The 26,619-nt window shown below is 37.2% G+C and overlaps 2 pseudogenes; one reads left to right on the forward strand and one right to left on the reverse strand.

Annotated features, from left to right (window-relative positions):
- The first annotated feature begins 655 nt into the window (after window positions 1-655).
- On the forward strand, window positions 656-1,553 carry LOC124108419 (apolipoprotein L domain-containing protein 1-like; annotated as a pseudogene).
- Window positions 1,554-2,562: 1,009 nt separating this feature from the next.
- Window positions 2,563-20,064, reverse strand: LOC124108399 (serine/threonine-protein kinase PAK 2-like; annotated as a pseudogene).
- Window positions 20,065-26,619: the final 6,555 nt, after the last annotated feature.

The raw sequence follows: 26,619 nt of genomic DNA on the forward strand, positions 1-26,619 counted from the left end.
TTTCAAATTGCTGAAAATCAAAGACAAAGAGACGGTGTTTAAAGAAATGGATAATCTTACTCATAGAGGAGCAAAGATAAGAATCTTAGTGGACTTCTCCTAAAATATGCTAGAAATAGTGCTGAGGCTGGAGTATCAAAGCCAGCTTGAGCAACATAGCAAGGCCCTAAAAAATGTAGTGAGACCCTGTCTCTAAAAATTAAAAAAAAAATAGTATGGACTTAGAAGATTCTTACATTTTAGATAAAGACATTAATTCTAAGTTGATGGTAAAAATTTAAGATTACAGAAAAGGAAGAACAGAAGAGCAAAGGTCAGATGGTACAAACAGAAAACAAAGAGCAAAATATGAGGCCTAAATCCAAATATATCAATATTACATTGAACAAAATGAATTAAACACTCAGTTAAAAGGCAGAGATTATCAGAATGGGTTAATAAAAATCAAGACCTAATCGTGTCTACAAGAGATGTGCTTTAAATATAAAGATACAGGTAGATTGAAAATTAAAAAATTCAGGAAAATAATGTAAAAATAAAGAATGGAAAGTTGGAACTTTTATTAATATTAATCTGTATTAATATCAGATAAAATAAACTTCAAAGGTATTACCATATATAGAAATTCTGGGAATTTTCTTTCCTGGAGGCAGCCAGAAGTGAATGGGCATGAAGCGGCCTCCGGCCTGGGAGCCGCAAGGCGCGGATTCGCTGCGTGGCTTCCAAGGGCTGTTGCTGGATCGCCGCGGCCAGCTCCACGGCCAGGTGCTGCGCCTGCGCGAGGTGGCCCGGCGCCTAGAGCGCCTCTGCCAGCGATCCCTGGCGGCCAATGTGGCAGGTAGCTCACTGAGCGCTGCGGGCGCAGTAGCTGCTATCGTGGAGCTTTCGCTCAGCCCTGTCACCTTAGGTGCCTCACTACTCGCGTCGGCTGTGGGACTAGCGGTGGCCACCGCTGGAGGGACAGTCACCATCACGTCCGATCTCTCCCTGATCTTCTTCAACTCCCGGGAGGTGCGGAGGGTGCAGGAGATCGCGGCCACCTGCCAGGACAGATGCGTGAGATCCCGAGTTGCCAGGAGTTCTTCTGCCGCAGGCAGGGCTGCCGGGACCGCCAGCTGCTGCAGAGCGGGAGGAACGCCTCCCTGGCCCTGTACAATTCTGTCTACTTCCTTGTCTTCTTTGGCTCACGTGGCTTCCTCATCCCCAGGCGCGCCGAGGGGGCCACCAAGGTTAGCCAGGAGGTTCTGAAGGCCAAGATTCAGAAACTGGCGGAGAGCCTGGAGTCCTGCACCGGGGCTCTGGACGAACTTAGTGAGCAGCTGGAGTCCCGGGTCCAACTCTGCACCAAATCCTACCGTGGCCAGGACCTCAGGATCTCTGCTGACCAGCCCGCAGAGTTGTTAGTTTCTGAGAGCATCTTTTCCCCCTAATGACCTTGGCCTGAAACTACTCCCATGGGATACTCCAGAAAAACACCACTTTGGGCTAAGAACTGAGTGCAAAGGATGTGAAAGTGGGTGGGTGCTCACAGCCCTTTTCCCATCACTGACATGCAGCCTGGGCTTGCATGTTAGGAACTTCTCACTCGTGTGATCCTAATGGAGTTTGTGACCTGAAAACTCTTTTTCCTTTATCAAGAACCTTTTAGACCTCACATAGCTGTGCAGATACACCTGTTTTGGAGTTACTTCTAGTGGTAGGGGCGGGTCCCTGACCCCACCCTGATGATTTGAGCTGGGGCTGGAGAGGGTGCCTCTGGGTTCTCTCCAAATCCCACTAGGCTTTGAGGTCCTCAAAATGCCTGTAAGAAGAGACACTTGCTTTAAAATATCTCTTCAGGAGTTTCTGATAAAAAGAACTCCAGAATCCTGTTTGGGACCCAGAGAGGGCCTGGAGCTGACATGCCCTCTTCTTCCTGCCCCGCCCACAAAGTGTGGTCCCAGGATTGGCTCATTAGTACCATCCAGGAACTTGCTGGGATCACCTAGTTCTTGTACTCGATCCCAATTTAAGGAAGCAGAAAGTCTGAATGTGGGGCCCAGCAACTTGTGTTTAACAAGCCCGCAGATGATTCTGATTACATTAAGACTTGAAAACCACTGCAACAAATGTCAATTTATGGTCTCACGGCCTCTCTAAAGTCTCCTTGGTCTTCAGAGTCATTCACAGAAAGGCAAACACTGTTCTAGAAGCAAAAGAATGAATGTATGTGCGAGCAAGCATGCTGATCAACCCATCCTGGGGAAATTTTTCACAAGAACTAAGGGATGTAGCTCAATAAGTCCATAAGAGGGCAGTGTTGCCCACTCATTGTAGAAACTGGTACAGAAAGGAATGTGAATTTACCAGAAACAGATGTTTCCCTATTATTTTCTCCGAGAACTCCAGACTACATGTGTTTATTTTAAGTTTTCTATTTAATAACTTTATTATTTTCATTTAATTTTATTTACTCAAGGAATAGCATGTTTCTGAATGGAAGACCACTGAGGCTTTTTTTTTTTTATTTTTTTTTTTTAAGAAATGAAGTTGAGTTTGATTTTCTATAGAGTCTTTCTTATCCAGAGGGATTTTTTCCTCTAGTGTTTTAAGTAATTTTTAAAAATAAGTGTGGGGATTTCTGAACAGAGAGACCAGGAGCTGGTTTTAAGCTTGTAAATGGAGGCTTTAATTGTGGGATATATAAATGATGAAGCATATTTATCCTGAAGGTACTTTGCCAGAAGATAACACTTGACCTGGAAAAAAAAAACTTCTATAGTTTAGGAAACTTTTTAAAAATTCAAGGAAATTGAAAGAAGTACTTAGTCTTTGGAAATGTGATGTCCTATGAAGTTATGTCTTATGGGTGATAGACAAAATAGTTTGTGTTAGGGTGTTAGGGTGATGTGTCACATTTTGATTTTGGGGACTGTAAGAAACCTGTTATGTCTAAGAAAATACTTTTCATTTCTTCAATTCCCATTCCTACAATTGTAATGTTGAAAAATAAGTTGGAAAGTCTTCAGGGTTACATACAAAAAACTTGGCTGTATTATTCAATATGCTATAAATTTATCTAGCCTACACCCATGCTTTCCAATGATGACTGTGTCTGAGGAATTATAATTTTAGCAGTAGGGGGAAGGTTTTGCTTTCCCTCTAAATTGCAATTGGTCTATGTCCTGGTTTATTATAAAATTGTCTTTTTTAAAAAAAAAAAATTAAGTGTCATTTCCCAGACTGCCTTGCATAGATGGTAGCGCTGTAGATCACCAGAATGTACTTCACACATTGCTGTTGTGTTAAGTCATAAAGGTATAGCCACCAGTTATTGATGCTTAAACTTGAATTATATTCTTCCAGTGTCTGAACTATTCCCTAGAAATAGACTGGGCAATTTTGGAAGCAGCAGCAATAGTAGTGGCAATCATTTTTCTTATTATTTGGGTATTTTAGTATACCAAAGTTATAAACTTCTGGAGTTATTATTTTATTTTAGTGGCCCACTTTACATCTTTGGCAATGTGTCTGCTTTTGAACAATAGTTACACATAGTAGAAATTCAATAAATGCATCTGAATAATTAACTCTTTAGCTGTATTAATAGGAATTTGTTAATAATGAAATATCATCCATCATCTTATTTGTCTGATATAAATATTGGAGCCTCTACCAATGTTTAATCAAATTCAGCTAAATTGGTCCTAAGAAAAAATATTTCTTTCTTTAACAGGAATGTGAATAAGGCTTTTCCTTAAGGTCTTCATTCTATAAACAAATAGGTTGCAATGGTATGTTGTAAAGGGAAGGGAAAGGTGTATTTAGACTATAAGTACTACACAAAAATGTCAGGGTTTGAAAATGCATGTGTTTGTACTAAATGTTTAAGTGCTTCTCTTTTTGTTTCTTAGGTTTACAATCATTTGGATTATTTTATTTCACAATAAAAGATATTCATGTGGCTCTACATTTCAAAAAAAGGAAATTCTAAAGAAAGATATGACAATAATTATTGTTCCTGCACCCAGTAACAGAGCTTCAAAATATATAAAGCAAAAATCAACAGAATGAAAGGGAGAAAAACACAGTTACCAACAATCGTAGGAGATTTTGATACCTCTCAGTAAATACACTAATTGGGCAAAAATATTAATAAAGACATAGGAGGTTTGAGCAAGAGTATCAACTACCTCAGCCTGACTTTACAGAATACAACACCCAGCAACTACAGAACTCCTGATCCCTTTGAGGGCCCTTCATACTTTCATTGAAACAGATCATATTCTGAGCCATAAAACAATATTACTTATCAATAATGGAGGATTCAAACTCTCAAGCTTTCTTCTCAGCAAAGGGAATGATCAATAATGTGAAGAGAGAGTGGCAGAACATCTTTACTACACACACATCAGATAGAGCACTAATTTCCAGAATATATAAAGATCTCAAAAATCGTAACACCCCAAAACCAAATAACCCAATCAATAAATGGACTAAGGAACTGAACAGACAATTCTCAGAAGATATATGTTCATCAACAAATATGTGAAAAAATGTTCAACATCTCTAGCAATTAGAGAAATACAAATCAAAACTACTCTCAGATTTCATCTCACTTCAGTCAGAATGGCAATTATCAAGAAGACAAGTTAAAATAAATGTTGGCAAGGATGTGGGGGAAAAGATACACTCATAGATTGCTGGTGGGACTCCAAATTGGCGCAACCATTATAGAAAGCAGTTTTTCCTAAGAAAACTTGGAATGAAACCACCATTTGACCCAGTTATCCCACTTCTTAGTCTATTCCCAACAGACTTAAAATCAGCATACTACAGTGACACAACCACATCAATGTTACAAAGCAGCTCAACTCACAACTATGGAACCAACCTAGGTGTCCTTCAACAGATGAAGAAAATGTGGCCTACATGCACAATGGAATATTACTCAGTTTTAAAGAAGAATGAAGTGATGGCATCTGTCAATAAATGGGTGGAAGTTGAGAATATCATTCTAAGCCAAATAAGCCAATTCCAAAACCCAAAGTCTAAATGTTTTCTCTGATATATTGACACTAATTCACAATAAGGAGCGTGGCTATGGAAGAATAAAGTTACTTTGGATTAGGCAGAGGGGAGTGAAAGGAGGGGAGCTGGGTGTGGGGGTAGGAAGGAGAGTAGAATGAATCGGACATTTTTGCCCTATGTGCATGTGTGACTATATGACTGATATGATTCTACATCCATCACGTACAACCAAAAAAAATGAGAAGTTTTACTCCATGTATGATGTTTCTAAGTGCCTTCTACTGTCATGAATAACTAATTAGAACAAATAAAAGAAAAAAAAAGAATGGTGGCAGCCAAGGGGTGGAGGAAGAAGAATGGGAGTTATTACTTACATGGTGACAGAGCTTCTGTTTGGAGTGACAAAACTGTTCTGGAAACAGAAGGTTGTACAATATTGTATGTGTAATTAATGCCTGTGAGCTGTCCACTTATCATGGCTAAAATGGCAAATTTTATGTTACAAGTCTTTTACAACTATGAAACTTTAGTTTAAAAAAATTTTTCTTTTCAGAAAATGAAAGAACAGGATGCCATGTTAGTAGCTTTTCTTGAGAACCTCCTTGTCCGCCAAGATGTGCGGCTTGTTAAACTTGTGAGCAGTTTTGCCAAGTTTAGGAATGGGTGCTGACAAAGAGAGGAAACAAAAAGTGCATAATTTAGAAGCAAAACATGTTCTTTCAACTAAGGCCTGAAGACTACTTATGAATACAATTGATTTAAACAACCCATATTTTGATACCTGCCCAAATCTCTCATAATCACAACCATAACTTTCATAACTGTTTTGAAAACAGTTGTTTTTAATTGTTCTAAATTCTAAATATCGGCAGTTAAACAGCCCATTAATACACTCATGCCAGCATAGAATGGACACGATATTTGATAATATACCAAAACAAACTATCACAAAATTAAACTTTTACTTCTGGCAGATGAAACCCTAAAATGTAGCAGCTGCCTTATTGGTAGTGATCAATGAATATGAAATGAAAACTTTCTGTTGGTCATTCAAAAAGACTCAATATTTCCCCCAAATTGCATCATTTCCAAATTTACCTCTAGTAATTCCCCGGCTGAACCTCTTTTCTCGACTTCCACTTCAAGGCACTTATTCAGGAAGTCCAGGAATGCTGGGGAAACTTTTCCTGGGTTCGTAGGTCCTGTCGCTTCCATCGGTGGCAATGAGGTGTAAGGCCTAAAAATAGAAGAACATCTGTGACATTCTTTTTTTGGGGGGTGGGGAATGGAATACTGAGGGTTGAACCCAGGGTGGCTTTACCAGTGAGCTACATCCCTAACCCTTCTTTTTAATTTTTGAGATAAGGTCTCACCAAATTCTTGAGACTGGCCTTAAACTTGTGATCCTCCCTCTTTAGCACTCCAGTCACTGGGATTACAGGTGTGCAACCATTGGGTATAGCATTTATGACATTTTAAAGGTAGCTCAACAAGTTATAATGTAATTTATTAAGTTTATGAAACTATTTTTTGTGTGTGTCTGCGTGTGTGTGTGTGTGTGTGTGTAGTGTTGAATCAAACCCAGGGCCTTGTGCATGCTGAGAAAGCACTCTACCACTGAACAACATCTCTAGCCCCTCTGAATTCTGCAAAGACAATCACTATAAATACTACAGTGAGTAAAATGAGGTTATCATTATCTCTTCCTGCTTGAATTTTGTATCCTCCCTTCTTCCCTTCCTTTAGTGTTTCTTTTCCTCCTCCTCTTCCTTCTTCGACTTCCCTCTTTCCTCCCTCACTCCTTTCTCCCCCCTCCCCCGCCCTTTCTTTGTAGGGAGTGATGCAGGAATTGAACCCAGGAATATGCTAGGCAAATAAGTGCTCTACTGCTGAGCTATATACCAGCCCTCTTTTCATTTTGTTTTGAGAAAGGGTATCTCTAAGTTGCCCAGGCAGGCTCCAACTTGAGATCCTCCTGCCTGAGCCTCTCTAGAAGATGAGATTACAGGTGTGTGCCCCCAGGCCTGGCAGCTTCATCTTTTCTGAGTTGAAGTATAACTGATACACTTGCTTAAAGAAAGCAAAATCAACAACAACAAAAACCCCACCTGGGGTGCATAAAAGTATAAAGAAAAATGATGACAATCCTACTACCAATGTGGACTATCCTGTTAAACCTTCCCAAGCTTTTTAAAAGTCACATTTCAAAACAATTTGAATCTACTGAAACTCTTTTCCTTCAAAAGCTATATGCCAACTTCATCATTCCTAAGAACTTACCATAAAATTATTCTAATGGCTAAATTAAATAGTGCCTTAATATGAGTGTTTTCATATAATCAATCCCCTTTAGAAAAATCTTTGTATTCTTTAATTTTTGATTATTATCTTTAAGTTTCCAGAAATGAAATGATTTTTAATTAATGAATTTTTTAGTATAAATTTTAGGTTTTAAAAGTGAGCAGACAATAGAGACCCTCACTGAGTTGCCTGTAACATAGGAAGAACACTTTAAGGGATCTCAGTGACCTTCTTCAAAACTGAAAAGACAACTAGAGAGCCTTGCAAATGCTTTTTCCAAATGCATACTGGATTTTAAAATGTGGATCCTGAAATGTTCCCATGTTGGCCCCTCATTTTCTTATTATTAATATCTTGCATTACAGTGCAGTATACTTACTACAATGATATGTATGTTTATATAAATACATTTTTGTTTTTTGGTGGTGCTGGGGCTTGAACCATGGGACTCGTGCATGCTGGGCAAGCACTCTATCACAAATAAACAAATATGGATATACTTCTATTAATCCAAAACTGACACTTTACATTAGAATTCACTCTTTGTATTAGATTATATAATTCTGTGCGTTTTGAAAAATTAATATTGTTATAATGGTAGATTTATAACATCAACTGCACTAAAAAAAACCTACTACTCAACCTCTTGGCATTCCTGAATCCCTGCAACCACTGAGTTTTTAAAACTCTTCATACTTGAGATGTCCTAAACTTACATGCTAGGCAAGTGCCCTAGCATGGATGAGCAGTTCCAGCCCACCAGCTACACTTGCAGTTGGAGAGTATCTAGCCCCTTTAGACTGAAGGGCATTGCTAAGCACTATGCTCTTAAGGATCTTTCAGAGTCTAATATGCTCACGGCATAGGCATGTAGTCAATTTGCCATGATCTTTCCCTGTAATAAATAAATAGATAAGATTAATTTCTGTCATGTCTATTGTTGTTATGATATCTCAGTTTTTATAAATGAATACTATTCTATTGTATGGATATAACACATACATTGGATTTCTTTTGTTTATTTTGTGGTGCTGGGGATGGAAACTAGGGCCTCAGGCTAGGCATGTGCTCTACCACTGAGCTACACACAGTCCTCACATTCACTTTTTGAAATACACCTTGGTTCCAGATTTGGCAAATATGAATAAAGATGCTATAAAAATTTTGCACAGGTTTTTATGTGGATACGTTACAATGCATGGGGTAAATACCTAGGAACACATTGCTGGGTTATGTGGCAAGCTCATGTTTTGTTTTGTGTGAAACTGAAAAAAATCCTCTTCTGGAGTGGAGCCTCCCATTAGCAATGCAGGAGCATTCCTGTTGCTCCATCTCTCATCCAGAATTTCTCACCTTTTATTATTCTCACTCCTTAGTGATTAGGTACAACTCTCTCTTATTGTTGAATATTTGCACTTTTCAATGATCACACTCTACCATCACATGACACACAATATCACACAGGACAAGAATCTTAGGGTTGTTCTTGGCCCTGATGCTTTTGTTGTCATTTTACACATGCATATCTCCTGCCTCCACTGTTATTATTTTTATTTAAATGGTTTTATCTATTAAAGATACTTTTATAGCAAAAATTCATATATTTATTCAGGTAGTTAGAAGTACTTTCAATTTACTGCATTTGAGAAAGCTGTTATTTAGCTTTTGGGAGAACTTCATTACACATCATGAAAATACTTGAAACTCTCTCAAAGCTCACTGATGCTATTTCATTGAAAAGTTGTTTTCACATCTCTCCCTATGTTTCACTGTGGTAGTTTCCACTACTGCAATAATCTATCATTAATCCAGTCTCACATATTATAGTTTCCATAATGTGTTAGTCAGTTTGTTTCACTGTGACCAAAATGCCTGACAAGACAAGAGGAACAGGTATCTTGGCTCACAGTTTCACAGGTTTAGACCATGGTGCGCTGACTCCACTGCTCTGGGCTCAAGGTGAAGCAGATTTTAATTATTTCTTGCCTTCTGCTACATTTGCTGTTGTTTTGCTCTTCCTTTTCTAGGGCTTTGAGATGAAGTGTGAGCTCATTTATTTGTTGGTTTTTCCTTTTTTTGAGGAATGACCTCCAGGCAATGAATTTCCCTCTTAAAACTGCTTTCATTGTGTCCCATAGATTCCAATATGTTGTGTCTGTATTTTCATTTATCTCTAAGAATTTTTTGATTTCCTCCTTTATGTCTTCTGTAACCCATTGATCATTCAGTAACATATTGTTCATTTTCCATGTGATGTAGGATTTTTCCTTCCTTCTTTTATCATTGATTTCCAGTTTCATTCCATTATGATTAGATAAAATGCATGGTATTATCTCCACCTCTTTATATTTACTGAGGGTTGCCCTATGGCATAATATATGGTCTATTTTTGAGAAGGATCCATGTACTGCTGAGAAAAAAGTATATCCACTTGATGATGGTTGATATATTCTATATATGTCAGTTAAGTCAAGGTTATTGATTGTGATATTGAGTTCTACAGTTTCTTTATTCAACTTTTGTTTGGAGGATCTGTCCAATGGTGAGAGCGGTGTGTTGAAGTCACCCATAATTATTGTGTTGTGGTCTATTTGATTCTTGAACTTGAGGAGAATTTGTTTTATGAACGTCGCAGCACCATTATTTGGTGCATAAATATTGATAATTGTTATGTCTTGCTGGTGAATGGTTCCTTTTAACAGTATATAATGTCCTTCCTTATCCCTTTTGATTAACTTAGTCTTAAAGTCGATTTTATTCGATATGAGGATGGCCACCCCTGCTTGCTTACGAGGACCGTGTGCGTGGTATATTTTTTCCCAACCTTTCACCTTCAGCCTGTGTATGTCTTTTCCAATCAGATGTGTCTCCTGGAGGCAGCATATTGTTGGATTTGTTTTTTTAATCCATGTTACCAGCCTATGTCACTTTATTGGAGAGTTTAAGCCATTAACATTTAGAGTTACTATTGATATATGGTTTGTACTTCCAGCCATGTTTGATTATTTATCTTCTTTTTTGTTTAAAAATTAGTTTGTTTCTCCATGATTAGCTTTCCCCCTGCCCTCTGTCTTTACAGAGGCACTTCCCACTGATGGTTTTGGTTATTGTTTTTCATTTCTTCCTCGTGTAGTGTTTTGCTCAAGATGCTTTGCAATGCTGGTTTTCTGGCTGCAAATTCTTTTAGCTTTTGTTTATCATGAAAGATTTTTATTTCGTTGTTGTACCTGAAGCTTAATTTTGCTGGATACAGAATTCTTGGTTGGCATCCATTGTCTTTCAGTGTTTGAAATACGTTGTTCCAGGATCTTCTCGCTTTCAGCGTCTGTGATGAAAAATCCGTTGTTAACCTTATTGGTTTACCCCTGAATGTAATCTGCCTCCTTTCTCTTGTAGCTTTTAATATTTTCTCTTTGTTCTGTATATTGGATATCTTCATAACAATGTGTCTTGGTGTTGGTCTACTGTGATTTTGTGTGCTCAGTGTCCTGTATGCATCTACAATTTGAATATCCATTTCCTTTTGTATTTCTGGAAAGTTTTCTGTAATTATTTCATTCAGCAGGTTACTCATTCCCTTGGTTTGAATCTCTGTACCTTCCTCTATCCCGATGACTCGTAAGTTTGTTTTTTTTATATTATCCCATATCTCTTGGATGTTTTTCTCGTGATTTTTTACCAGCCTTTCTGAGTTGGCTAGACTCTTTTCAAGATGATATATTTTGTCTTCATTATCTGACGTTCTGGCTTCTACTTGCTCCATTCTGTTAGTGATACTCTCAATTGAGTTTTTAATTTGGTTTATCGTTTCCTTCATTTCTAGAATTATTGTTTGATTTTTTTTTATAATCTCTATCTCTTGATAAAGATGCTTAACTTCTTTTATCTGTTTATGTAATTCACTTTCAATGTGTTCTTTCACTGTTTGGATTTGCTGTCTTGTATCCTCTTTAAGGTTCCATTCCATCTGTCTAAGGTATTCCTTGAGATCTTTATATGACCATTTCTCTAATGACTCTAGATCCTCCTGAATATTTAGGCTGTCCTTCATTGTTTGTACTCCTTTTCTTCCTTGCTTTTTTATGCTGCTCATGTTACTTCTTGTTCTATTTGACTGCTGAGTTACCGTTTATTCTTATAAATTTATTTAATGCTTGGGAGGAAGTATATTAGAAGGGAAGGGAAGAAGTCACTAAAGAGAATGAGAGTAGGCAGGTGGAATTCAAGGAAGGGGGAATAAGAAAATTGAAAAGAAATGAAAAGACAAAAGAAAAAAAATAGAAAATAAAGAAAAAATTTTTTTTAAAAAATAATAAAGATAATAAAAAATGAAAATTAAAATTTAAAGAAATAATACTAATAATAATAAAATAAAAAAAAATTTTTTTAAATTAAAAACATTAAAAAAAGTTAAAGAACAACACCACCAACAAAAAAATGAAAATGTAAGAAAAAGAAAATAATAATAATAATAATAAATGCAGTCATAGAGTTCGATTAACTTCTCTTCCAGTAGGTGGAGCTGTGCCCACTGCGCCAAGCTTCTCCTCTCAATAGGTGGGAACCATTCACTGTGCAGCAGCTCTTAGTCCCAGACTGGGCGGGTCTCCAATCCTGAGTGCCTAGGGCCTTCTCTTGTGTTTCCTCAAGCCAGGCCCCGCTCACCTGTGACGCTTACCACAATACTGGTTACACGCCAGGTCTGCTGCTCCTGGGAGCCCTGTTTTCATGAATGCCTGGGCACACTCTCCCTGTTTGCCTCCCTCAGACCCTAAGTTTGTAGAGCTTTGGGGTGAGAACCCCCAGCGAATTTGCTTGCCCTCCAGTAGCCACGCTCCCGGTAGCTGGTGCAAGAGACCTCAGTTGTCAGCACTGGTGGGAGCGGTAGCCGGGAGTTCCGCGCCGCGAGTCCCGCACCACTCCTGATTCCCTCCGTCTGGCTATGGAGCTCACAGGAGAGCTGGGAGGGGCTCTTAAGGTTTCCCCGCTGTGGAGAGATTGGCTAGGGGATTACACACCTGTCGTGCTGGTTTCAATGAAGTTATCTCCTCTGCCCGTGATGTCAGTTCTCTGCCAAGGTGGTATCCTGTTCACCGTGCGGGCGGTGCTGTTCGCAGAGGGGGGGGGCAGGAGCTGTTCACCCGAGGGGGGGAGGGGGGTCGTTTGCAGCGCCGAACGGGGGGGGGGGGTCGTTTGCAGCGCCGAACCGCCGGGGGCGGTTTACAGAGCCAGGCCAGCAGGGGCTCGTGCAGGCAGCGGCTGTTTGAACGTTCGCCACCGGGCTAGCAGCGGCCTTTCGGCAGCGGCCTTTCGGCAGCGGCCAGCGGGACTGGGCCCCTGCGCCTCGTGGCCGAGATAAACTGACACTTCCAATAAACTTACTAATTCCCGGCAGGTCTCCTTTCAGCGGAATTTTGCTAGAAGTTTCTCAGCAGGTAGCATGTAGGTGTATTAATGGGTCTCTCTGATCCCGTTACTGTGGAAGTATTGAAAGTGCTGCCTCCTCGCCGGCCGCCATGTTGGGTCCCCCTTATTGTGGGTTCTCTAGGCAGCAAGTTGAACAGTGCCTAGCACAAGGGAGGGACTAAATTCAATATTGGCTAAATGACTATATGAAACAAAAGGGTTTTGAAAATGGCTCTGGAAAGTGTTCTAAATAAATCTCCTGTCAAAACTACTTAACTGCTTACTTGAACTGGAATCTTTGGCAATGGGGCAAAAAACATAAAAAAGCATATAAAAAAGAATATAAAGTATATAAAAATATAAAGTATATAAAGTAGAATATGCAAATTCAATTCCCTTCGCTGCCTGACCTATTTTCCTTAGTAGAATACATTCAAGGGTCAATGTTGTATATGTATCAGAACTTCTTTCCATTTTATGGCTAAATAATATTCCACTGTTCATCAGGTGACAGGTAATTAGGTTGTTTCCACTTTTTGCTATTCTAAATAACACTGCTATGAAAACTTTGTGCAAATTTTGTGTGGACATGTGCTTTTATTGCCTTTTTTTATTTTGGCAGTGCTGTGGACTGACCCAGGGTCTGCTAGGCACTCTACCATTGAGCTACATCTCCCACTCCATGGATATATGCTTTTTATTTATTTACTTATTTTTATTTAATTTTCTTTTTTGGTGTGGTACTGAAGATTGAACCCAGTACCCCACACATGCAAGGCAAGCATGCTACCACTGAGCCACAACCCCAGTCCGGACATATGCTTTTAATTCTCTTGGATATATAACTAGTAGTGGTATTGCTAGGTCATATGGTAACTCAATATTAACTTTCTGAGGAACTCCCAAATTGTTTCAAAAGCAGAGCAACATTTTATATTCCCACCAGCAATATATGAGGGTTCTAATCATTTTTTTTCATTTTTATTTTTATATTACTAGGAATTGAACTCAGGAGTGTTCTACCTCTAAGTTACATCCATGACCTTTTTATTTTATTTAATCTTTTAAATTAATACTTTATTTTTGTTTTTATGTTTTAATTTTTAATTCATTTTTTAAAAATAAATGACAGCAGAATGCATTACAATTCTTATTACACATATAGAGCACATTTTTTTCATATCTCTGGTTGTATATAAAGTATATTCACACCAATTTGTTTCTTCATATATATACTTTGGATAATGATGTCCTTCACATTCCATCATCATTGCTAACCCCCTGCCCCCTCCCTTCCCCTCCCACCTCTCTGCTCTACCTAGAGTTTGTCTATTATCCACGGCCTTTTAAATTTGAGACAGAGTTTTGTGAAGTTACCCAGGCTAACCTCAATATTGCAATCCTCTTACCTAAGCCTCCCAAATCCCTGGGATTACAAGTGTGCACTAGTGTGCCTGGCAAACAATTCCCATTTTCCCTCATTCTTACCAGCACTGATTATTTGTCTGACATTAGGTGTAAAGTGGTGTCCTGTGGTTCTGATTTGTATTTCCTTAATTACTAATGGTGTTGGCCACATATAGTCATTGAAAAGGAGATGGGAGGATGGTTGAAATTCACCTCAGTTGCAAGAATATTTATTTGTTCAAAGTCTACTCTGTTTGGAAATGGACTTGAACACTGTCAGTGATATAGCTTTCTCAGAGGAGTCATCTTGCTTTCCTCTTTTCTGGACCTTGGGGATCAGAGGCTGAAGTTCAAAGTGGATAACCTGGTTTCTATATCCAGGGTACTTAAATGTGTAAGAAAAGTACCTTCACTGTGTAGAAAGAGGCACATACCTAGGAGACTTCAACTATGTAGAAAGGTGAGTCCATGCTTACTTATACCCCAAACAGGAAACCATACAGCTGACCAACAAACACCTACACTCTTTAGCTAACACTTTCAGCTCTGTAACTCAGAAGCAGTGTGACTTGTAGATACAAAGTAAGGGCAGAGGTTAGGATTTGTCAAGTTTTGATTCTAAATTCTTGGCCAATGAACAACACAAGGAAGTTCCAACTACACTTTAAGGGAAAGTTTGTTTCTTACAGTGAAGCTGGTGTTAAACTGGTCTTACCTGTGTGGGATCTTCCTTCATGTATGGAGGCTCTCCTTCCAGCATCTCAATAGCCATGATATCTAGAGACCATATGTCGATTTTAGGGCCATAAGCTTCCCCCATAACCATTTCTGGTACCATCCAGTAGGGTGTTCCAACCATGGCGGTGCATGTATTCTGCTTAGGGGTGATCTGAGCACAAACACAAAAGTTCGCTAAGAAACAAAAATAAAACATCTAGAGTTAATAGCTTCTAGATATGGTTTTGTAAAAGAGTCCACCTCAGATAACATAATTTCATTTGGACTATTTGGGCTCCTTCATTTTTTTAAAAGAATTTAATAATAATGTAATCCAGACTGGGATTAGAATATTTTGATGATGTTATATACTGCCACTGTTTGCTTTTTCTTCTTACAACAGAGTGCAAGTTATTAGGCTTTTATTCTAAATAATACATTTTATCCTAAAAGTTTTAGTAAAACTGAAAGAGGTCCAAAAAGGGGAGAAAAGCACCAAAGGTGGACACCAAACCCAAATGAAATGAATCAGGAAACGTCAAGATACTGAAACTACTTTAAATGAAATAAAGAGAAACTAGAATTACTAAGCATACAATTTAGCAGAGAGTTTATAAAAAAGAACACGTTTGAGTGCAATTATACTCACAAAGTTCTAACTAGCCTTAATCTACTCCAACTCTCTCCACTATAACTGAGAAACAGAAAACTTTAGTACTTTATGTTAATTCTGTGGAAAGGTTAGGATGAGAATTTATGATCTTTTCTTCCCTTCTATTGTTAAAGCCATTCAACTACTTATATAACCACTGGTATATCAGGCCTGTAAGTTTTAGATTGTTTGATATTTGCATAAGAATGAATAATAACTATGAACTGCTTCGCTTGTTTTACCTAACTAGGATATTATATGAACTGTTTATTTCAGAGATCCTTCCATATTAATATATTTATCGGCCTCATTTTAAAAACTATAATATATTACAGTGTAAAGATAGTTTAGTTCTTCTTTACCATGTTGCAGGAATATCCTCTTACTAATTGTGGGGAATATATTTAATAATTCTACTGGAGTGAATACTGAAAAGTGCAACTGTTAGGTAAAGTGATATTTATAATGAAAACGAGTGTTTATAAAACTGAGGTACTGTTCAAGTACCTTGTAAAAATATCTAATCCTCACGATAACACTATGAGATGGGTAATTTTTAAAAAATTCATTCTGGTTAATTTCCTTTTTTTGTATTGGTACTTATAACTGAGTCACATCCCCAGGCTTTTTAAATGTTTTATTTAGAGACAGGGTCTTGCTAAGTTGCTTTAGGACATTGCTAGATGGCTGAGGCTGGCTTTGAACTTGCAATCCTCCTGCCTCACCCTCCCAAACTGCTGGATTATAGGTTTGCTCCACTAAACCCAGCCACAGGTATGCTTACTATTAAAATTATTCTCATTTACAAAAAGGGTAACCAAGGCATATATGTTTTTAATTAATTCACCTAAGATCATTAATCTAGTAAGTGGCAGAGTCACCACAAAACATTTTCCAAAAAAGTCTAATTCTATTTTCATATGTCTCTTCCAAAAATGTATGTGATTATCTATTACCAACTTGCCCACTAAGATACCTTAAAGATAGAATCTTATATTTTGATGACTTGATTGAGTAACTTACTAGATGTACTTTAATAACTCTGCTTGAGTCCTCCAGGGGGCATGGCAGGAATTCAGAGATTATGGACACAGAGGAAAGAAGTTCACTATGTTTTGCATGACTCTGCTGTGTCTCATACAGAAGAACTTTAGAAAAGGGCATATTTTCCTTTGTCATCCCTGAGGTCAGGGTCATACAGCCCTCTCCTGCTTAGGCTATACTGGGTAAAACTCAGAGAATGCTCTAGAGTACCATGAGAAAAACTAGTCTAACAGATGTCAGAAACAAATGCAAATTTATATCTCTAAGACAGCATCAATACTAGGACAGTCCCAGGCACTGCTTCTTAGTCCTTTACATGTTTAACCTCCAAAAAAATCCTGAGATTGGTAATATTATCTTCCTTAGAGAATAAATAAGAAAAGAGACACAAAAGAGATTAACTTGCCCAAAATTATTCAGCAAGTAGTAGCAGCTGTGCCATTTAAACCCCGTTTAGGTCCAAGTTCATGGTCTTTATCACTAGATTCTTTCCCCTTCCATATTTTAATTTTCAATATATTAACAGATGAGTTTTTTTAATTAAAAATGGAGGAAAACATAATAAAAATAAATAATGAATGTATTTCCTTCCATACCCAAAAGTACGTTGTTATTTTTTATGTCATGGTGAATCACATTATTGACATGTAAAAACTCCAATGCCTGTAAACACTGAACACAAGAAAACACATATCAATGAAACAGTCCTGGAAAGTCCCATTCACTAGTTCACACAGAGTCATTACACTACTACTTGTGGCCTTTAGCACTGTCTATAGTATTCAGCCAAAGACCCTGCAATACTTAACATTTAAAAGAAAAGCATCATCTCATATGCAAAGTTCTGAAAATATAATACCTTAATTAGAAGATCCCCTTCCACACTGTGATCTCATCTAGAGACATTTTTAACTAATATCTTACTAAGTCCTTTCTTTCCCAATGATTTTTTTTTTTTAGACAAGGCCTTTCTATGTTACCCAGGTTGGCCTCAAACAATCCTCCTGCCTCAGTTTCCCGAGGAGCTAAGACTGCAGACACCTGCCTTGTGCCCAGCTCATCCATATATTTTTCTATTTTTTTTTGCTATGCTGGGAATCAAACCCAGGGCACTGTCTATGTTAGGCAAACACTGTCTGTGCCATGGATTTTAAAAACTGTTCAGTAGTCTCTAATAAAATGAAGGATGAGTCCATATGACTTCTAGGCCTTTTCAGGTTTAAATGCCTAATAGTACACAGCACTTGGTAAATAAACATAAGTTCTTTACAAATTATTTCCACAGTAGAGAATAAACTTGTGGTTATTTTCACTTGAAACCTGAGGTTTAATTAATGTGAGCCACTGAGAGAAGCAGGCAAGATGGAGGGTGGTCTGGTTGCATTGAGGGGTTCGTCAATATAATATTCTGTCTTCTTCATTTCTTCTCTGGTGGATTTTATGTCAAGCTATCTCCACAGCCTGATGCCAACCATGAAAATATATGGTTAAGGGTAGAGTTCAGTGGTAGAGTCCAGCAAGTTTGAGGCCCTAGGTCTGATACCCAGAACCAAAGCAAAGAAACAAAAATATCCACCACAATTAAAAATAAATAAATAAAATAATAACCATCTGCAACTAAAAATATTTTCTAAAAGTAAGGATAAATTCCTCCCTTCCTTAAATACAAGAATGAGATTTTAAAAATTTCTTTGCCCCATGGTTTTTGAATACAAACTGATAGGATAAATTATACACTTGGGAAAAGTTAGTTGTATTTTCATTCTCATTTCCATCAGAGTGGAACAACAAAGTCTGTACATTATTTGTAACTAGTAAAAATATCAATCAAAATATTCTACTATTATACAAAGAAAAAAACATATAAATGTTATTATCATATTACATTTACCAGGCATTTAATCAGATTCTTGAAAAGAAACAGAAAAATACTTATATAAATAAGTAGAAATAAACTTGTCACAAGTTAAAATTTTGGGAACATAAAAGAAACCTCAAGTGAATGCAGTTAGAACAACTCCTAAAATACATTTTATATCAGGTATGAAAAAATTGATAAAAATAAAGTATAAATAGAGAAACTCTTAAGTTTTGATTAGTTTTTAAGTGACTAAATATAGTCTGTTTAAGGGATGATATTCAGAACTATGAAAAAGTTCTTCCTTCCTTCCTTTAATTATTTCAGTTAAACACAACTCAGAATTAAATTTTCAAAGAATGTTACCTTTATAAAACTAATTCACTATGTATTATACAAAGTTTATAATTCACTATGTTTTACACCATAGTCCCTCATAAATATTTATAATTTTGTCATTTATGACAAAGATCCCTGTGACATCAGGACAAAGTAGTATCAATTTCAATGACAATAAGCAAACAACCTAAGTCTCCTGTATAGAAAAGTTATGAAGAGACAGATGGAACTTGTTTTTGGTTTAGACTTAGGCAATTTGGAAAATTCTACTAGCTTAAGCAAACATTACATCTGAAAGTTCATTAAAATTTATAAAGAAACAACAATTTCTTCACCTTCCGTAAGCTCAATAAAACCAGAGGCAGACTTACTGATATGGAAGGTAAATGTGTTTTGCTTTGTCTGTGATAGTTCTAGTTCCCAATTTTTTGGGGGGTGGGGGAAGGTACTACTGGGTGCCAGAAAAGGGACACTAGAGATTTAATCAAGATAAACTTTCCATTGAGCTACATATCTCCAGCCCTTTTTACATTTGAAATTGAGACAGGGTCCCACTAAGTTGCTTAGGGCCTCCCTAAATTGCTGAGGTTGACCTTGAACTTGCAATTCTCCTGTCTCAGCCTCCTGAGTAACTGGAATTACGTCAGGCACCACCACACCTGGCTGAGTGGTATATTTTTAAAAGCACCCCCTTTTATTCTCAAAAGTGCATTGTCTGGATGATAAACTATTGTGATGACTATAAAGAGATTTGCAATGAATTTAGTTCTTCAAAGACTTTAACTAGGCATGCATGTAACCCCAGCTACACCAGAGGTGGAAGTAGGAGGATCACAAGTTCGAGGCAACTTTGAGATTGTCTCAAAACTTTAAAAAAATAAGAAGAACTGGAGGGGCTGGGGATGTGGCTCAAGCAGTAGCGCACTCCCCTGGCATGTGTGCGGCACGGGTTCGATCCTCAGCACCACATACAAACAAAGATGTTGTGTCCGCCGAAAACTAAAAAATAAATATCAAAATTAAAAAAAAAAAAAGAAGAACTGGAGATGTAGCTCAGCGATGGAGCACCCCTGGATTCAATCCCCAATAACACACACACATACAGAAAAGGGCCTAAATCCCATTCCCAAGGTATCCTACACATGAAGGCCTGAAACTCTCATCAGAGATGAAACAGTACACATTGCAGAGAATGTGTACAATCAAAATTCCCTGTGCAGAAAAACTTTCCTTTAATTCATCTCTTGCTGACCACACATCACACCCTGCTTTATCCCAAAGAAAGCAAACTCACCTCTATGCACATAGCAGCAATCTGCGCCTCATCCATGCAGGTTTCTGTTACAACATCAGTCAGTGGCCCACCAGCAAGGTACTCGGTCACTACAAACAAGTCATCTCAGACCAGGTAACTAAAAACAGGACATACAAAACATACATTTTATTTTTTTAAACATATGACACTCTTTGTTCCAGAGTTCAAATGTTAAGCGCTATAATAATAAAACTACAGAACTGATGGTTTGAGAGCCAAGAAAAACATTGGAAAGTTACTATGTAACAGCACAAAAAAAAGTCTGAGGGCCATTATGATATTCATTATGAATTTTAAGTCACAGTTTGCCCATAATAGTAGTCTCGGTGTATATTTAGAGTTTTCCAACACAAATAACCCTATAACATAGGGATTATTGGTCTTGTTTTGCAGATACAGAGACAGAGGCTTGGAGAGGTGAAGTAACTCATCTAAGATCACATAGTAAGTGTCAGAAGTCAAGTTGTAATGATTTCAAAGCCTATGGCTTATCTTAACCAACAAACCAAGCTGACTTGAAATATTATTTTCAAAAGAGAGAAATATACCTAAAAATTTATTTCCATGAATTCAGAACCCAGACCCCATGATTAGGCTAAAGTCTCAAAATATATTATCATTTACCCATCCTAAACAATTTATATATGGAAGAAAATCACCTGTAACTCTCTAATACAACCACTAGTATCATTTTTTTACTAGTTGTCTTTCATTCATATATTTGATAACTTAAAAAAAAATTGAATAAAATACGTAATTTTCTATTCTGTCCTTTTTTTCTTTTCAATCGATTTCTAATCTATATGAGTTTTTTATTGTTTGGTGGGGGGTACCAGGTATTGAACTCAGAAGTACTCAACCACTGAGCCAACTCATTAGGCCCTTCCAAAATTGTGGACTCTGGCTTGGAACTCATGATCCTCCTGCCTCAACCGTCTCCAGTCAGTGGGATTATAGGAGTGCACCACCACATCTGGCCTATGAGCTTTATATAAACATGAGCTTTATATAAACATATACAATTTGCCCACAAAGAATAGGAATTGAAATAAAAACTCATCTAAATGTTTAAGAATTGTCTGCTAGTCAACTCTGTGGGGTAAGACATGAATCCCAGTTGACCATTCCTTAATATTTCTGCTTCTGATCATTTGCATGAATATACACACCACCAGCAATGTCCTCATTTAGCTGACTTCTCTCACTTTCCAAGTAATATCTTTGTAAGCAAAAGAATCTTCTAACTTGGAGTAAGTTATTTTCACCTCTCCTCTTTCTCTTTTAAGTTTACTTCTCTCTATTGATACTTCAAAGTGGCTAACCCTAACCCTCCTTTGAAACACAAGCCTATATAAATTTCCATATCTTTATCTCAATCTTTAAAAGAACCTCAAACATATTTACCTGTCCAAGAAGTAAATTATGTTGGGAATCTTTAACTCTTTCATCACCAAAAGCTCATTGGGGATCAGGTCCTTTCATGGATATTTCTGTATATGTGTTTAATTGCAACCTACAATGTAAACAGAATGGGAATAAAATGGTGTTCTTAATTCTCTTAGAATGTAACAAACACCAACCAGTCACTAATTTATAGTAACACATGATATTACATAGTGAGATTATAACTGACAAATGGTATTTTTACTTGCACACTGACTATGCACAGTGTTTTATACTACTTGGACCCCAAATATATTCAGATTTATCTTAAAGTTGATTAACCAACCTAAGACCAGTCCAGTGCCAAGAATTAACCCTCTTTTCACTCCAACCTGGGAAAACATTTTTTAAATATTTGCTTATTGATGATATAATTCCTTCTTTGTTCCCCCTCATGTGAGAATGGCTATAAAATTATAGAGATTAATTCTTACAACATATCCAATTAAAAATATTCTTATTGATTATGCTTAGCATTATCTAGTTTTTCTCCTAAAAAAAGCTAATATAACATCTAGAAGTATGAAAAAGTTACTACCTTTTGTCCCAGAGTCACATCAATAGCAGTAAAAACTGGACCAGAAAACCTAGGGGAAACAAGACACAATCAGAATTCAGATTTCTAAAGCCCTGCCATTTGTAATAGGCTTTACCCTTCTCACTGTTAATTTTTAGATTTAGCATTTTAAAAATAGAAAAAGGAAAGGAAAAAGAGGATGCAATCCTTGTAGCCAAAATTTTGATTTGAAATATTTTAGACCTACAAAAATATAGGGGAAAAGATAAAGAAAAGAATGAATAACAGACACTCTTTCAGACAGCTCCCTGCTTAAGGAACAAACAACTGCAACTGGAAGTTTCTGGTATACCCTTGCCTGCAACGTTCTCCCTCCACCCAAGGGGACCTGCATTGGGTATTCATCCTGTGTTTATGTGCGAGTTTCCAAGCGCTTTTCTATACTTTTAACTACGAAGTTCCTGTTTATGTATTTCTCTGCAATTTGCTTTTAAAATTTCATCTAACTGGGCATGGTCGTGGGAGACCAACTTTGTATGTGACTGATTCTCACTCCCTGGCTGGATGCTGAGGTGCTCAGTCACAGAAATGTGGCAGAGCTTTCCCCACCCTTCTTGGGTTCAAGAGTCGGTGTCTCGTGCATGTGTGTGTCTTGCTGCAGCCCCATGGGTGAAGCTACGCTCACCTGTTCTTTTGTAATATAACCCCTTTCCTTGTTTAGGATAGAATCTTCCATGGAAGTGCCTTGTGTGTGTCCCCTTGTCTTACTGTGCCTTTGGGTGTGGCCTACCCAGGTGTCAGTCAACCTGCTGACAGTGAACATCATGAAGATAGACTGAGCCCCCTGAAACCTGACCCCTTGCCTCATTTGAATAGCTTCTCCTCAGTAAAAGGGGTCAGCACATGCTCTCGCTCTCTCTTCCTGCAGACCCTTAAGGTCAGAGGAGCCGTCACAGTGACCCCAAAGAAAAAGGTATTTGTGTCTCTTGTGTGGTTATTTTGCGAAGCCCAATCATTCCAGTTTTCCTGGAGTAACCCCTGAGCCTTTTAGTCACGAGAACAGAAACCTGGCACATGGTGGCACATGCCTGTAAAGGGGCTGGGGAACTAGCTCAGTGGTGAAGTGCCTCTGGGTTCAAGCCCCAGGACTACAAACAAACTAATAAACAATTCCCATGGATTTCTGATACCTATCCATATACATAGGTATGATTCTTTTTCATTCATTATTAATTATTCAACATATTACATCTATTATCATGTTCAAAATATTAGGGTGATTATCAATTTTCTATTATTATTAAAATCAGTGCTGAACTGAATTTAGTTCTTAAAAAAGAAATTTACCATAAGGATGTTTCCAAAAGTTCTCATTCTAAATCCCATTTATTCTTTATAAATTCACAGAACATTTCTAGAGATTATTAACAATAAAAATTCAAGGTATTTATTTGCTCTCAAGCAATAGAGGAAAGAGCTTCGTATAGTTTAAAAACAATTAACTGAGCAAAATCAGAGTGGCAGACTCAAAGATTAATAATAATATGATTCAAAAATAGTTTATGTATTTATTTATTTGTTTAGTACTGAGGATTGAACCCAGTGGTACCTTACCTCTGAGCAAACTCCCCAGTCGTCCCCTTAATTTGTGTTTAAAATGCTTGACCGAATTTTCAATGTTGTTTTTGTTTAAAATAGGAACTATTGTGAGCATAGGTGACCCTAAGACCCTAAAATAATTAATAATATTTTTCAAACACATTTTAAACACAAATTAATTTTAGTATCATCATTCCTTTTAATAAACTCTACTGATTTAAAAACAGTGGTTTTTCAAACACATCAAGTTTCTACAATAATTGGTTCTAAAAAAAAAAAACACTGAAGAAATTTAATAGAAGCAAAAAGTTGTCCCAAACAAGAAGACACATATTCTCCATAAGCTTGGGACTCCTAACTAATCACTTTCTCAAATTTCATGACATTTCAGAACAATCAATTGTTCTTGTCTGCCTGAGAAGTAAGGGGATTCTCAGGATGTACAGCTTTCCAAATGGCAATTCCAGCAGGGTATGGTGGCACATGCTTGTAATCCCAAATATCTAGGAGGTGAGGCAAAAGAATCACAAGCTGGAGACCAGTCTTGGAAACTCAGTGAGACCCTGTCTCAAAACAAAAAAATAAAAAGGATTGGGGTGTAGCTCAGTGGTAAAGCACCCCTGGGTTCAATCCCCAGTACCAAAACCAAAAACTTGGCAGTTCATGAGAAATTCCTCACTGTACTTTTCTTCTCCACTGCATGTACCATACACTTATGACAAATTATGAAACAACTATCAGTAATAATAAAATAATTATAGCCAAATGAATAATCCTAACTGATTTTTCTGAGTATTCCAGTATAACTTCTTAAAATATATTTAGCAAACCACCTACTACTATAGAGATTACTCTAATATAAACTAATCATAGAACTATTTTAGGAATTTCAAAGTAATGACTAAGAAATGGTAAAATTAGGAGGTTGGATATAAAGTCCTAGTGTAAATAAAATTCTTATGACCACTAAGTTAAAATGTAAGAAAATCACATTAAAATTTCACTTACTCAAGATAAAAGTAGACGGGGCCATGTCAAGGAAACTCACATAAATAATCTTATGTAGGTATTCAATCTCAAGTTAGCTACTAAGGTTCAAGCCAAGAAGCTAAGGGTATATAAAGATAGGGGAGATGTGATAACTAAGGGTCACAAATGAAGAGTCACAACTAACAATTTTATTTTATTTTTTAAAGCAGCAGCCCTCCTAAGATAAAGATTATTATATATAAATATCTATAGGATATCACAGTCAACATAGTTTTCTATTGGAAAATACTGAGGAATCAAGAATAAATAAATGTTGAACATGTGATTATAACAACCCATCTCTATTTTTCCTTGAGCCTTCTAGGTCACATTGTTTTTTGTAACTATAGCTACTGGAGCCTTGTAATCAGACATTATTTTGTTATCCCCTTTCTGGCACTGTTTACATTTTCTATAATGCTTGATTCAGGCCAATGAGAGTAAATAATTTAAAAGGGACAAGGAAAATGTGTTTTTCATTGGAATATATTTATGATTACATGTTTATATTTTGAAAAGCTATAGGTTTGGACAAATATATACAAACCTGCTTTGCTAAGATTTCCAACTATGTCCCTGTTAATATCCTTTAGATTTGGCTCATAGGAAATAAGTGTTGCTACCAAAGGGACTGACTTCACTATCAATACATAATATATTTGAAATGCAGTAACATTCAAAATGAATATTATTTTGCCTCCACTTTTTTGGGGGTACTGGGGGTTCAATCCAGGGGCACTAGAGCCCTGAGTTATAAACCCAGCCCTTTTTATATATTTATTTTGATACAGAGTCTCACTAAATTACCCAGACTGACCTTGAACTTGAAATCCTCTGCCTCAGTCTCCTGAATTGCTGGGATTATAGCTATGTGCCACCATGCCCAGCTCACTACATTTGAATTGAAGTATTTAACACCTATAGGAAAAGTTATTCTTTCTGCCTTAAGCTAAAATAAAAGGGGTATATATTTCAATTCAACTGTGCATGCATGTGTATGTGTGTGTGTGTATATATGTGTATGTATGTATGTGTGTGTGTGCAGTGCTGGGGAAGGACCCAGGGCCTTGCACACACCAGGCAAGTACTCTGCTACTGAGCTCTATCCCCAGACTTGGGTCAAATGTTTTAAAAAATGTTAAATCATGAATAATATGAAATGTAGATAACATACTTAATTTCACCATAATCTCCTCATCGGTCAAATTTGTGTTCTTTTTCTGTTTGTCTGAAGACTTGGCACCACTGTCAACAGTCGTCACCAAGAGGTGCAGGAACAGCGTCAGTTATAGACTGGGTGGAAATCTGCAGAGATATAGTTCATGACTGAGATTTGAAAAAAAAAATACTTTCAGACATTCTTACTGGCACATTATTCAGTTCCTTATTTTTTTTTTTTTTTTACCAAAACTAAGTTACTTCTCTTATTGTTCTAAAGAATACAATACTTTCAGACTTACAAAAAACATGAATTGAAAAAAATGTGAAACATTTTTCTTTGCCATAGCATGAATGTATTTAAAAATGTAACTAGCAGCCAGGTGCAGTGGTGTATGCCTGTAATCCCAGTGACTTGATAGACTGAGGCAGGAGAATTCCAAGTTCAAAGCCAGCCTCATCAACTTAGTAAGGCCCTAAGCAACTTAGAGAGATTCTGTCTCAAAATAAAAAATAAAAAAGAGGGCTGGGAATGTGGCTCAGTTGTTAAGTATCCCTGGGTTCAATCCACAGTGCCTGCCCCTCCAAAAAAAGTATATCTAGTAAAATAGCAGGTCTATGAATAAAATTTATGTGTGCCGAGATCTAAAATAGTATAACAGGGGCTGGGGTGTAGCTCAGTGGTAGAGTGCTTGCTTAGCACGTGTGTAAGGTACTGGGTTTCAGCTTCAGCACCACAGAAAAAATAAATACATAAAATAAAGGTACTGGGTCCATCTACAATTAAAATATTTAAAAATACTTAAAATTAAAAAAATAAAATA

The sequence above is a fragment of the Marmota monax genome, unplaced genomic scaffold (genome assembly GCF_021218885.2).
Source record: "Marmota monax isolate L192 unplaced genomic scaffold, Marmota_monax_Labrador192_F-V1.1 WCK01_AAM20220418_F8-fsc00074, whole genome shotgun sequence".
Taxonomy (NCBI): domain Eukaryota; kingdom Metazoa; phylum Chordata; class Mammalia; order Rodentia; family Sciuridae; genus Marmota; species Marmota monax.